Here is a 9600-nt window from a genome sequence, read left to right on the forward strand (position 1 = left end):
GTGTGAAAGGGCCCTTAGGGTACTTCACGCTATAGGTGTTGCATAACGCTGCACGCTATAATACAGGCATAACGCAACCATCATTGCACATGTAGAAAATGCGCAATATTTCAGAGCTTGGTCAATTATGAAACATACTCATTGTTGCGCACAGTATCTGCTGTGGACAGTGCATGACAATAACATGATCCATTACAGCACGGTAATGCGAATGTGACCATACAAATCAATGGGCAATGGGTTCACATGTGGCAATGCAGCACAACACAGCATTCATAGTGTAACAGCACTCTACAGGTTTGTGTGGGTGTGGTGCAAGGGTCACAGTCACATACATTGAACTGGTCTGACTGCTTAGATAAAAGGGCTGAGAGTCGATGATTGTGCAGAAACCAGTGTGGGCTGCACTGCACAGAAAAGAAGGTGTGTACGCGGATTCCAAAGTGGAGGTGTTGTAATCCCTCTCTGCTCAACACACAAAGGCCTGGCTGCAGTTATTAGCGAGAAGAATATTAGCTCAGACTGAGGCTGGATTCACACATAACATAACGTGAAAGGCTGCGTTTTATGTTATGTTTTATGTTAATGTTGCGTGCGTTTTTTCTGCGTTTTTACTGCATTTTTTTGGTGCATTTAGGATGCATTTCGCATGTATTTTAATGCGTTTACGGTTCGCATATACAAAGCGCACACGCGTTTTGTATACATTTTCCATGCTTTTTTATATTTCCATTTATGCAAATCACTGGAAGACAACAGGAAGCGGAAATACAGCAAAAATATATATATTTTGGGAAAAACGCATAAAAAACGCATACCATTGCGTTCCCATTGACTTTCATTATGTGCGTTTTTAAAGGGAACCTGTAACAAAAAAAAGTTCCCCTGGGGGGTACTCACCTCGGGAGGGGGAAGCCTCAGGGTCCCAATGAGGCTTCCCCCTCCCCTGTAGCTGCAGGCAATCCAGCGCTGGCTCCCCCGAAGTTTCTGGCAATCCTCCCTCGACAAGCCTGCTATTATTTACATTTCCAGGCTCCAGCGGGGGCGCTGTTGTGGCTCTCTGCACAGAAATAGGCGAAAATAGCCGATCTCTGTCGGGTCCGCTCTACTGTGCAGAAGCAGGAGACTTGCGCCTGCGCAGTAGAGCGGACCGACAGCGATCGGCTATTTCTGCCTATCTCTGAGCGGAGAGCCGATACTGCGCCTGCGCTGGAGCCAGAAAGATAAATATTTACATCCCCACTGCTCGGGAGCTTTATCTCCACCGCCGTGAGACCGAGGAGGACGGGGAAAGCCTCAATAGGATCCGGAGGCTTCCCCCACCCGAGGTGAGTACCCCCTGTGACGTATGCGCAGTCACCCACCAATTCCTGTTCCCTTTGCTGCAGTTTACCATAAAGCCTCAGACCCTGAGGGAATCCGGGAGGTTTTTCTCATTATAGGTTTTCTTTAATGCGTTTTTGCATATTATGCAACAAAACCAGCATTCTTAAAAAAGTACGCATCAAAAATGCATATGCGTCCATTAGCGGTAAAAATGCAGCGTTTTACGCAACGCTAGAGTTTCTGCTATGTGTGCACCTAGCCTGAGAGTGATTTAGAAGTTGCTCTTATCTTGATTCCCTTTTCCAAAGCAAGTGTGAAGAAAACCCCAGTCCCTTAAAGTGAACCTCCAGACTAAAAATCTACTCAGCAGAACTGAAAAGGCTTGGTGTTTCTTTAACAGTTTCACAGCATCAGAACTTTGTTTTTCTTACCAAAGCAGCATTTTTAGCTGCATTTTTACCTAAGCTCCACCCATCAAAGAAAAAAAGCCCGGGCTTTTTTTCCCTGATGCTGTGCAGAGCATGATGAGATTTCCTATGTTGTTGTTCACGTTGCCTAGCAACTGGGAGATGTGCTCAGGACACAGGACAGTTGGAACTGTGTCTCATGCTCCCTGTCACCTCCTTTCAAACAAAAAGATGGCTGCCATCATGAAATCAAACATTTGCCTGTTCTTTTAAAACAGTGTGGGTAAGAGATTATATTACCTATCTATTTTAATTAACATAACTAATGTAACTTAATGACAGTATGTTTGTTTAGGCTGGAGTTCCTCTTTAAGTGACATTTCAGGGTCGAGGCTGTAGACATGCGTTGCTAGCCTGTAGGCTGGCGACATGTTCTGTTGCTGGGGGAAGGACGGGGGTTGGACGGCTGATGGATCAGTGCGGTTATGACTTCAGGCCAGAGGCGGGTGAGTGGGGAAAGCAATGTTCTCGGCCAGTGCAGAGGGGAAGCGATCAGGCTGACCTCTGAGCAGCTGCCGGAACCTCAGAAGAGGAAGTTGTTTTGTATAAAGATACTAACCCCCCCGGCATATACTGAATATGTGGAGTGAGATATAGTGATGTCCCACCAAGGGCCTTTTAAGGGCTAAAATGTTCCCATTTGAGGATTATAGCTTTTTAAGTATTGGGAGATCAATGACCTCTTAAAGGATACCAGAGAGAGGTGAAATATCCAGTTCAAATGGTGGCTACATGTCATGTGTGTGCCGATGTCATCATCCTTACTGCTTCTCCCGTTTACCACGTTAGTTTGTGCGAGTTGCCCTAAGTTGTGCACTAACCCGCATCCGCAGGCTTGGCGGCGTGGCCGGGATCGCTTTGTGTGCATGCACTATGTTAAGCCTTGAAGCCGTGCCTGCGAAGAAGGTTCTCGCGAGTCGCCAATGTAGAACACCCCACCCCCCACCCCCTAAAAAAACCCTCAATAATTATTGGTTTGTCCAGGAGCCGCATGGCCCCCGATTTGTCTGATACCATTGGGGTATATTTCACTATATGATGCTGTGCAGTATGTCTGCCATAGAGATTAGGCTGATTATGTAACGTTATAGGAAAGTTCAATGGTCTCTGATTCAATTCCTTCCGTACCGTTACCGGGCATAGTGGGAGCACTGTTGCACCACTGCCTGTTGTTGACTCAGTTTGTAATACAAAATCAAGAAAATGATTTGTGATTTTTTTTTTCCTGTTTCCACAAGTCTTGGTGTATTTCATTAGCAGCATGTTTGAGACTGCATTAGGTGATGCTTGCTTGTGGCTCAGTCATGTATGAGACATAACATCTGGTATTAGCCACATAACTAGATTGTAAGCCTTCTGGCAGGGTCCTCCTCCTTATTTATCCTACCTGCAGGGGAGCCATCATCAGGTGGGACAACTGACACTGCAGTGAGGGGCCCAGGGCTTCTGGGGCCCTGGTTCCCCCAAAGCACTGGAAGGGCCACATGTGCTGGCTGCGGGTCTGTGGCTCACTAACCAGCACACCGCTTTCCAGCACTGAGAGAAGAGTGACATCAGCACTTAACCGTGGGGAGCAGATGAGTGAGCCCGCTGCAGCAGACTTTCTATACCGGGGCACCACCTATATCTGGCTACAGGCTACCTATACTGGGCCACCACCTATACCTGGCTACCTATACTGGGGCTGGAACCACCTATACTTAGATACCTATACAGGGCCACCACCTATACCTGGCTACCTATACTGGGGCTGGAACCACCTATACCTAGATACCTATACAGGGCCACCACCTATACCTGGCTACCTATACTGGGGCTGGAACCACCTATACCTGGCTACCTATACTGGGGCACCACCTATACCTGGCTACCTATACTGGTGCACCACCCATACCAGGCTACCTATACTGGGGGCAACTATACCAGGCTACCTATACCGGGGCACCACATATAGTTAAATATCTATACTGGGGCACCTGTGTCTTGCTGGCATATACTGGGGCACCGGCTATACCAAGCTACCTATACTGGGGGTATCTACACCAGGCTACCTATACTGGAGCACCACCTATAGCTGGCTACTTATACTGGGGGCACCTATGCCTGGATAACTATACTGGGGGCACCTATGCCTGGATAACTATACTGGGGGAACCTATGCCTGGATAACTATACTGGGGGCACCTATACCTGGCTAGGGCAGGGGGACGAGCTGAGAAAGAAGGGGACAAGAGGTAACACAGGGGGACAAAAGAGGCACAAACTGAGGTGAGACAGAGGGGGGCCAAAAGAGGCACAGAAAGACAAGAGGGGGACAAAAAGAGAACAGATAAAGGATAAGAACGGACCTACAAGTCCCTATCTCATTTGTTAATCGGGGACTACCTGTATTTTGCTAGTATTTGGCTCCACCTACAACATGCCATGGCCATGCCCACTTTTTGCCGCATCACAGTGTGCATGCCGCTTTCTTCAGTGTCGGAGCCTTGTACGTTTTTTGCCGCAGCGCACTTCGTGCACGGACACAGGGTTGGGGTGGCTAGTGGGCAGGCACAGCAACCAGTGGGGGGGCCCAGGCCTGATGATGTGTGAGGGGCCCCAAAATTTCTGGTGCGCTACCTGTACATGCACCTCAAGGAGTACACTCCTCCCTCCCTTGCTGCCCGGCCCCATGTGACCCCCTGCCAGGCTGGAAAACATCCGCCCCCTGCACGCCACACTTCTGGTCTTCATGCATGCGTGCCGTAGCCATGGTAACAGCTGGGACGCTTTTCTTCTCCCAACGTTCGCGGCATTATTCTCCTACTCACCCACCTCCCTCTCCATAGCAACAGACGTGCACATCTCGGTAGAGTGGTTGAATGGACGTGGCTGGGGTTAGTGTATGGAGGGGAGGGTTGGATGTGCTATGCTGCCGTACAGGCATGGACCATCGCTACTAGAGATGTGCAGAGAATTTGCATAATATGCAAATTTGGCTGGTTTAGAACGCTGAAGATCCCACATTTCCTCTTAGTCCAGAATTTATGACTCCCATCAGGACCGGTACATGCAAAACTCCTCATTTGGATACATAAAAATAAAAACTCATCATTTGGAACAAAGAAATAATCCCTGTAACCAGTGAGTTAAAGAGGAACAGCAGTGAAAATAACGTCATAAAAAAAAAGTGCTTAATTTTTACAATTATGAATCAACTAGTATAAAAGGCCCGCCCGTTACAAAAAATGCTAGCCCCCCTGTGGCAAATTACACACAGTCACGTCCCGCTCACCTGTCCCCACCACTATCCGAAAGTATATCTACACAGGGAGATGTTGCTTGCTTGGCAGTTGGAAAAAAGCTGTTATTTCCCACAATGCAACAAGGTTCACAGACAGCAAACTGTCAGGTCTGGAAGCACGGACACAGGATGCAGGGACACAGGAGGATGCAGGGACACAGGGACACAGGAGGATGCACGGACACAGGAGGATGCAGGGACACAGGAGGATGCAGGGACACAGGAGGATGCAGGGACACAGGAGGATGCAGGGACACAGGAGGATGCACGGACACAGGAGGATGCAGGGACACAGGAGGATGCAGGGACACAGGAGGATGCACGGACACAGGAGGATGCAGGGACAAAGGAGGATGCAGGGACACAGGAGGATGCAGGGACACAGGAGGATGCACGGACACAGGAGGATGCAGGGACACAGGAGGATGCACGGACACAGGAGGATGCAGGGACACAGGAGGATGCACGGACACAGGGACACAGGAGGATGCAGGGACACAGGAGGATGCAGGGACACAGGAGGATGCAGGGACACAGGAGGATGCAGGGACACAGGAGGATGCACGGACACAGGGACACAGGAGGATGCAGGGACACAGGAGGATGCAGGGACACAGGAGGATGCAGGGACACAGGAGGATGCACGGACACAGGGACACAGGAGGATGCAGGGACACAGGAGGATGCAGGGACACAGGAGGATGCAGGGACACAGGAGGATGCACGGACAGAGGAGGATGCAGGGACACAGGAGGCTGCAGGGACACAGGGACACAGGAGGATGCAGGGACACAGGAGGATGCAGGGACACAGGAGGATGCAGGGACACAGGAGGATGCAGGGACACAGGAGGATGCACGGACACAGGAGGATGCAGGGACACAGGAGGATGCACGGACACAGGGACACAGGAGGATGCAGGGACACAGGAGGATGCAGGGACACAGGAGGATGCAGGGACACAGGAGGATGCACGGACACAGGGACACAGGAGGATGCAGGGACACAGGAGGATGCAGGGACACAGGAGGATGCACGGACACAGGGACACAGGAGGATGCAGGGACACAGGAGGATGCAGGGACACAGGAGGATGCAGGGACACAGGAGGATGCACGGACACAGGGACACAGGAGGATGCACGGACACAGGGACACAGGAGGATGCAGGGACACAGGGACACAGGAGGATGCACGGACACAGGAGGATGCAGGGACACAGGAGGATGCAGGGACACAGGAGGATGCAGGGACACAGGAGGATGCAGGGACACAGGAGGATGCAGGGACACAGGAGGATGCACGGACACAGGGACACAGGAGGATGCAGGGACACAGGAGGATGCAGGGACACAGGGACACAGGAGGATGCAGGGACACAGGGACACAGGAGGATGCAGGGACACAGGAGGATGCACGGACACAGGGACACAGGAGGATGCAGGGACACAGGGACACAGGAGGATGCAGGGACACAGGGGTTTTATTATATAGGATAATTTACGGCCTGTTTACACTACATGCAGATTGGATGCATAAAACCGGGCTCCAATGAATGCCTATGGGAAAATCTGCATCAGAAAAATTGCGTTTAGTGGAAACAGGCCCATAGGCAGCCCTGTTTCTATGGGCGTGCGATACGTGCAATTGCCCGGGGCGCTGGATTGCTGCGGCAGGAGCTGGGCACAGAGGTAGTGGGAGCGGGTATAATAATAATAACTCACCTTTATTCAGCCGATCCCACGCTGCTTCAATGTACTTCCTTTCCAGGCATCTGTCTCAGTAACAGCGCCCCCTGTGATGATGTTCCGCATGTCAACACAGGGGGCGCTGTTACTGAGACAGATGTCGGGAAAGGAAGTATATTGAAGCAGCGTGAGATCGGCTGCAGAAAGGTGAGTTATTACTATTATGCCTGCTCCCACCACCACTGCAGCACCTACCTACCTAATCTATACTGCAGCACCTACCTACCTACCTAATCTATACTGCAGCACCTACCTACCTAATCTATACTGCAGCACCTACCTAATCTATACTGCAGCACCTACCTACCTACCTAACCTATACTGCAGCACCTACCTATCTAACCTATACTACAGCACCTACCTACCTAATCTATACTGCAGCACCTACCTAATCTATACTGCAGCACCTACCTACCTAACCTATACTGCAGCACCTACCTACCTACCTAATCTATACTGCAGCACCTACCTACCTAACCTATACTACAGCACCTACCTACCTAATCTATACTGCAGCACCTACCTACCTAATCTATACTGCAGCACCTACCTAATCTATACTGCAGCACCTACCTACCTAATCTATACTGCAGCACCTACCTACCTAACCTATACTACAGCACCTACCTACCTAATCTATACTGCAGCACCTACCTACCTAATCTATACTACAGCACCTACCTACCTAATCTATACTGCAGCACCTACCTACCTAATCTATACTACAGCACCTACCTACCTAATCTATACTACAGCACCTACCTACCTAATCTATACTGCAGCACCTACCTAATCTATACTGCAGCACCTACCTACCTAATCTATACTGCAGCACCTACCTACCTAACCTATACTACAGCACCTACCTACCTAATCTATACTGCAGCACCTACCTACCTAATCTATACTACAGCACCTACCTACCTAATCTATACTGCAGCACCTACCTACCTAATCTATACTACAGCACCTACCTACCTAATCTATACTACAGCACCTACCTACCTAATCTATACTGCAGCACCTACCTAATCTATACTGCAGCACCTACCTACCTACCTAACCTATACTGCAGCACCTACCTACCTACCTAATCTATACTGCAGCACCTACCTACCTAATCTATACTGCAGCACCTACCTACCTAACCTATACTGCTGCACCTACCTACCTACCTAACCTATACTGCAGCACCTACCTACCTAATCTATACTGCAGCACCTACCTACCTAACCTATACTGCAGCACCTACCTACCTAATGTATACTGCAGCACCTTCCTACCTAATCTATACTGCAGGCACCTACCTATCTAACCTATACTGGCACCTACCTATCTAAGATATACTGCAGTCACCTTCCTAATAAGCTATACTGCAATCACTTATCTACCTAACCTATACAGCAGTCACTTACCTACCTAACCGATACTGCAGTCACTTACCTACCTAACCTATACAGCAGGCACCTACTTATCTAAGATATACTGCAATCACTTACCTACCTAACCTATACTGCAGTCACCTACCTAACCTATACTGGCACCTACCTATCTAAGCTGTACTGCAGTCACCTACCTATCTAACCTGTACAGCAGTCACTTACCTACCTAACCTATACTGCAGTCACCTACCTATCTAACCTATACTGCAGTCACTTACCTACCTAACCTATACTGCAGTCACCTACCTATCTAACCTATATTGCAGTCACCTACCTATCTAACCTATACTGCAGACACTTACCTACCTTACCTATGCAGCAGACACCTACCTATCTAACCTATACTGCAGGCACCTAGCTAATTAACACATACTGATGGCACCTACGTAGCTAACCTATACTTTGGGCACCTATACCTTGCTCCACGGTGGGGAGGCCGGGGGGGGGGGGGCGATTTTTACACCCTCGCCCTGGGTGAAATTTAGCCTAGAAACTGCCCTGCCCATAGGCATTCATTGGAGTCCGTTTTTCTGCATCCATTCTGCATGTACTGGAAAGTACAGTGTTTGCCCACTGTAAAATCTTTCCTCTCCCTGATTTACATTCTGCAATTCATCACAGGTGGCACCATCTTTACTTCTGGCAGGTAATGTCTGTGGAAGGAGATGCTGCTTGCTTTTTGGCAGCTGGAAACAGCTGTTATGTCCCACAATGCAACAAGGCTTGCACAGTGTGATGTCAGGCCCTAGTTGCTGACATCACACTGTGGGAGGGGTTTCACCTCAATATTAGCCATACAGAGCCCCCTGATAATGTATTGGAGAAAAGGTAAAGATTTCTCTTGGGTAAGTGGGTATCAGCTTCAGCTACTGATAAGGATGAGGTTGAAACCTGCAATCTACTTCCTCTTTGAGGGCTCGTTTCCACTATTGCGGTGCGGAATCGCCTGGATTCCACCACTGATGAAATCGCATGCGGATGCGATTCCCCATGCGTTTTTTGCCGCGAATTCGCATAGGTGAGGGTATATGCGATTTTAACCATGTCACTGCCTGTGTGAATTTACATTCGTACCTATGCGAATTCGCATGCGAATTCGCGGCAAAAACTTCCATATTAAATACATTACATGCAATTCGCATACATTCCACTCGCAGGCGAATTCTGCGGCTCTTTTGTGCGTTTTTTCACCGCTGAAAAAAACGCACCTCAACAACGCTACAGTGGAAACAGGCCCATCCACTTGCATTACATGTGCGAATATGCATGCGTTGGACGCATGCGGATTTGCGATAGTGGAAACGAGCCCTAAAACAAAACAAAAAACAAAAAAAA

This window comes from Hyperolius riggenbachi, chromosome 11 (genome assembly GCF_040937935.1).
Source record: "Hyperolius riggenbachi isolate aHypRig1 chromosome 11, aHypRig1.pri, whole genome shotgun sequence".
Classification (NCBI taxonomy): Eukaryota; Metazoa; Chordata; class Amphibia; order Anura; family Hyperoliidae; genus Hyperolius; species Hyperolius riggenbachi.